Genomic DNA, 6,000 nt, shown 5'->3' with positions numbered 1-6,000 from the left:
AATGACGTCGCGAGGACGTAATTTTTTTTAACATAGACGTGAATTACGTCCATCCCGATTCACGGACGACTTACGCAAAAAAAAAAAAAATTCAAATGAAACGCGGGAACGACGGCCATACTTAACATGGCAAGTCTAACTATACGCTGCAAAACACCAGCTTTAACTATACGCCGGAAAAAGCCGACTAGAGACGACGTAAGAGAATGCGACGGCCGCGCGTACGTTCGTGGATCGTCGGAAATAGCTAATTTGCATACCCGACGCTGAAAACGACGCAAACTCCACCCAGCGGACGCCGAAGTATTGCATCTACGATCCGAAGGCGTACGCCTGTCGGATCGAACCCAAATGCCGTCGTATCTTGGTTTGAGGATTCAAACTAAAGATACGGCGCAGGAAATTTGAAAGTACGGCGGCGTATCAGTAGATACGCCGGCGTACTCTCTGGATCTGCCCCAAAATATGTTACAGGGGGAAAAAAAGCGGAAAAAAAAAATGGGTTGGTTACTGCTAATGACAGACTGTATCATATAGGTCATTCTTTTTATTTATTTTTGCCTGTAGTTATGGAGCATTCGCCCGTCCTCGCCTGGTGACGCAACAAAAAGGAACGCGGCTGCAGAACAATCCGCCCCGGGCTCTGCGTGCGATGTCTTCCATCCAGCCCCAGGAGCGAGCTGTCATCCTGCTCAGTGTATGTTCTGTCCCTGTTTATCTGCAGCTCCGTCCCCATCACCCCACCGCCGCCCACGGACTTCACAACACACCCAGACCAGCCGCCGACCTCTGCTCGCTCTTCGCAGTACCTGCCGCCGCCCGCCCTCTGCCAGCACAACCCGATGCCAGGCTCGTTATTATTAATATCTACAGCTGCCTCCTGCCCCAGAGAGAAACTTACTGCGAGAATTTACAACCCGGGATCCGCGAGCCGAAGGTATGTCAAGTATTCTGTGCATGGAAAATTCTGTGTTCTTCCTACGGGCTGGAGCTGGGCTGCAAAGAGCGAGTCTAATGCCGCGTACACACCATCACTTTATGTGATGAAAAAAAATGACGTTTTTAAAAACGTCACTTTAATTGACCGTGTGTGTGGGAAAACGTCGTTTTATGTCTTGTAAAAAACGACCAAAAAAAATTGAAGCATGCTTCAATTTTATGTGTCGTTTTTCAAAAGTGCACTTTTTACTTCACAGAAATTGACCGTGTGTAGCAAAAAACGTCGTTTTCTAAGACGTTTTTTCATCCACGCATGCCCAGAAACTACTTATGAAGCAAGCTTCAATGGTAAAACGTGGTGGAACGTAACCTCACTTTGCAAGATCATTGTGAGAAAACGATGGTGTGTAGGCAACTTCGTCTTTGAAAATTGAAGTTTCAAAAACGTCGTTTTTTACTTCACAGAAAGTGTCGTTTTTTTTTTCATCACATAAAGTGATGGTGTGTACGGGGCATAAAAGTCATCGCAGATTTTACATAGAAAGTCGGGTTGAAAAAAATGCCCCCCCCCCCCCCCCCCCGCCCCCTCAAATAAGTCCATCTACAGTAAAACCTTGGTTTGAGAGCGTTTTGCAAGACAAGCAAAACATTTTTAATACATTTTTACTTGATATACAAGCAATGTCTTGATATAAGAGTAGCGTCATGTCACAACTGGGTATAAAAGAGAAGAGAGGCGCCTCTAAGTGTAGCAATACGGTTACATTTAACCACTTAAGACCCGGACCAAAATGCAGGTAAAGGACCCGGACAGTTTTTGCGATTCGGCACTGCGGCGCTTTAACTGACGATTGCGTGGTGGCGCGATGTGGCTCCCAAACACAATTGGCGTCCTTTTTTTAGAGCTTTCTTTTGGTGGTATTTGATCACCTCTGCGGTTTTTATTTTTTGCGCTATAAACAAAAATAGAGCGACAATTTAAAAAAAACAAATGCAATATTTTTTCCTTTTTGCTATAATAAATATCCCCCAAAAATATATAAAAAATTAATTTTTCCCTCAGTTTAGGCCGATACGTATTCTTCTACCTATTTTTCGTAAAAAAAAATCGCAATAAGCGTTTATTGATTGGTTTGCGCAAAATGTATAGTGTTTACAAAATAGGGGATAGTTTTTTTGAATTTTTATTAATAATTATTTTTTTACTACTAATGGCGGCGATCAGCGATTTTTTTCGTGGCCGCGACATTATGGCGGACACTTCGGACACTTTTGACACATTTTTGGGACAATTGTGATTTTCACAGCAAAAATGCATTAAAAATGCACTGTTTACTGTGAAAATGACAATTGCCGTTTGGGAGTTAACCACAAGGGGGCGCTGAAGGGTTTAAGTGTGACCTCATATGTGTTTCTAACTGTAGGGGGGGCGGGGCTGGACGTGTGACGTCATTGATCGCGCTTCCCTATGTCAGGGAACAGACGATCAATGAAGCTGCCACAGTGAAGAACGGGGAAGCTGTGTTTACATACGGCTCTCCTCGTTCTTCAGCTTCGGGGACCGATCGCGGGACTCCAGCGCCGATCGGGTCACGGAGCTTCAGAACCCGCCCGCTACCCACGGCTGGGCACTTTAAGAGGACGTACAGGTACGTGCTTGTGCCCAGCCGTGCCATTCTGCCGATGTATATGTGCAGGAGGCGGTCCTTAAGTGGTTAATGGAGGTACAACATCTAGCAACTTATTGCTACACTTATGCCCTGTACACACGATCGGTTCGTCCGATGAAAACAGACCGTTTTCATCGGACGAACCGATCGTGTGTGGGGCCCCATCAGTTTTTTTCCCCATCGGTGAAAAAAAAATAGAACCTGTTTTAAAATGTTCGTATGGTTAAAAAAGCCGATAGAAAAAAAACGATCGTCTGTGTGGAAATCCATCGGTCAAAAATCCACGCATGCTCAGAATCAAGTCGACGCATGCTCGGAAGCATTGAACTTAATTTTTCTCTGTTTTTCTTCACTGCGTTGGACTTGATCGGATTTTTAACCGATGGTGTGTAGGCAAGACTGGTGAAAGTCAGCTTCATTGGATATCTGATGAAAAAATCCATCGGTTCGTTTTCAACGGATGATCCGATCGTGTGTACAGGGCGTTGGAGGCGCCTCTCTTCTCTTTTATACTCTGGAGCTTCTGCTGGATTTTGCTTCTAATCCCCTTGTGGAGGCTTCCATTTGTGGATGGATATTTTATGGTTACACAACCAATCACATTGCTATAATATTTTTATATGGACTATAAACTGAAGGATTTATAAATAAATGGTTGTGGAACAAATCATTTGAGTTTCCATTATTTCTTATGGGGAAACTTGCTTTGATATACAAGTGCTTTGGATTACAAGCATGTTTCCGGAACGAATTATGCTCGCCATCCAAGGTTTTACTGTAGAAGCAAAATCCATCAGGAGCTACAGAGTATAAAAGAGAAGAGAGGCGCCTCTAATGCCGCGTACACACGATTGGATTTTCCGTCGGAAAAAGTTTGATGCTTCCGAGCATGCGTCGAATTGTTTCCGAGCATGCGTCTGAATTTTGCGCGTCGGAGTTGCTACAGACGATCGGATTTTTCCGATAGGAATTTTTTCCATCTGGAAACTTGAGAACCAGCTCTCAATCTTTTGCTGGCGGAAATTCCGACAGCAAAAGTCCAATGGAGCATACACACGGTCGTTATTTCCGTTCAAAAGCTCACATCGGACTTTTGCTGTTGGAATTTCCGATCGTGTGTTATTAACCGCTTAACGACCGCCGCATGTATATGTACGTCCACAGAATGGCACGTACAGGCATATGGGCGTACATGTACGTCCCCACCTTTCCGCGGGTCGGGGGTCCGATCGGGACCCCCCCCCCCCCCGCTACATGCGGCGGTCGGAAACCCGCGGGGAGCGATCCGGGACGAGGGCGTGGCTATTCGTTTCTAGCCGCTCCGTCGCGAACGGTCCCCGGAGCTGAAGAACGGGGAGAGCCGTATGTAAACACGACTTCCCCGTGCTTCACTGTGGCGGCGCATCGATCAAGTGATCCCTTTTATAGGGAGACACAATCGATGACGTCAGACCTACAGCCACACCCCCCTACAGTTGTAAACACACACTAGGTGAACCCTAACTCCTACAGCGCCCCCTGTGGTTAACTCCCAAACTGCAACTGTCATTTTCACAATAAACAATGCAATTTAAATGCATTTTTTGCTGTGAAAATGACAATGGTCCCAAAAATGTGTCAAAATTGTCCGAAGTGTCCGCCATAATGTCGCAGTCACGAAAAAAATCGCTGATCGCCGCCATTAGTAGTAAAAAAAAAAAAAATGAATAAAAATGCAATAAAAATATCCCCTATTTTGTAAACGCTATACATTTTGCGCAAACCAACCGATAAACGCTTATTGCGATTTTTTTTACCAAAAATATGTAGAAGAATACGTATCGGCCTAAACTGAGGGAAACAAATGTTTTTTGGGGATATTTATTACAGCAAGTAGTAAAAAATATAGAATTTTTTTCAAAATTGACGCTCTATCTTTGTTTATAGCGCAAACAATAAAAACCGCAGAGGTGATCAAATACCACCAAAAGAAAGCTCTAAAAAAGGACGCCAATTTTGTTTGGGAGCCACGTCGCACGACCGCGCAATTGTCAGTTAAAGCGACGCAGTGCCGAATCGCAAAACCTGGCTTGGGCATTTAGCTGCCTAAAGGTCCGGGGCTTAACCGGTTAAGTGTAGCAATATGTTGCTAAATGTTGCACCTTCATTAAATGTAACCGTATTGCTACACTTAGAGGATCCTCTCTTCTCTTTTATACTCAGTTGTGACATGACGTTACTCTTATATCAAGACATCGCTTGTTTATCAAGTCAAAATGTATTAAAAAATTTTGCTTGTCTTGGAAAACGCTCTCAAACCAAGGTTTTTTTCGAATCCCCTTGTGGAGGCTTCCATTTGCGGATGAACATTTTATGGTTACACAACCAATCACATTGCTATAATCTTTTTATATGGACTATAAACTGAAGGACTTATCAATAAATGGTTGTGGAACGGATGAGGGGAGGGCTGGCAGCCTTAGGCCTGGGGGGCAAGTCCAGTCAAGTGGCCCATAGAGCGTGGAAAAGTGATGGATCGAGGAAAACAGTCTAAGATTTTTCATGATCACAAGAGTCCGCACAGAGCCTCCCCTTACATCAGAGTCCGCAGAGAGGCCCCCCTTACATCAGAGTCCGCACAGAGGCCCCCCTTACATCAGAGTCCACACAGAGGCTCCCCTTACATCAGAGTCCACACAGAGTCTCCCCTTACATCAGAGTCCGCACAGAGGCTCCCCTTACATCAGAGTCCGCACAGAGCCCCCCTTACATCAGAGACCGCACAGAGGCCCCCTTTACATCAGAGTCTGCACAGAGGCTCCCCTTACATCAGAGTCAGCACAGAGGCCCCCCTTACATCAGAGTCCGCACAGAGGCCCCCCTTACATCAGAGTCCGCACAGAGGCCCCCCTTACATCAGAGACCGCACAGAGTCCCCCTTTACATCAGAGTCTGCACAGAGGCTCCCCTTACATCAGAGTCCGCACAGAGCCCCCCTTACATCAGAGTCCACACAGAGGCTCCCCTTACATCAGAGTCCGCACAGAGGCTCCCCTTACATCAGAGTCCGCACAGAGGCTCCCCTTACATCAGAGTCCGCACAGAGCCCCCCTTACATCAGAGACCGCACAGAGCCACCTTACATCAGAGTCCGCACAGAGGCCCCCCTTACATCAGAGACCGCACAGAGTCCCCCTTTACATCAGAGTCTGCACAGAGGCTCCCCTTACATCAGAGTCCACACAGAGGCCCCCATTGCATTAGAGTCCGCACAGAGGCTCCCCTTACATCAGAGTCCGCACAGAGGCCCCCCTTACATCAGAGACCGCACAGAGTCCCCCTTTACATCAGAGTCTGCACAGAGGCTCCCCTTACATCAGAGTCAGCACAGAGGCCCCCCTTACATCAGAGT

The 6,000-nt window shown here is 46.2% G+C and overlaps 1 protein-coding gene across 1 annotated transcript in view; it reads left to right on the top strand.

Moving 5' to 3' along the window:
- Positions 1 to 711: 711 nt before the first annotated feature.
- The window catches only part of GJC2 (gap junction protein gamma 2), a 133,079-nt gene continuing 127,790 nt past the window's right edge, over positions 712 to 6,000 (top strand). Inside the window, exon 1 of the mRNA XM_040352195.1 lies at positions 712 to 937. The gene's annotated coding sequence lies outside the window, so the exon portion shown is untranslated. The remainder of the gene's footprint in view (positions 938 to 6,000) is intronic.

The sequence above is a fragment of the Rana temporaria genome, chromosome 5 (assembly GCF_905171775.1).
Source record: "Rana temporaria chromosome 5, aRanTem1.1, whole genome shotgun sequence".
NCBI classification, from domain to species: Eukaryota; Metazoa; Chordata; class Amphibia; order Anura; family Ranidae; genus Rana; species Rana temporaria.
This window is presented reverse-complemented; position numbering and strand designations above follow the sequence as displayed.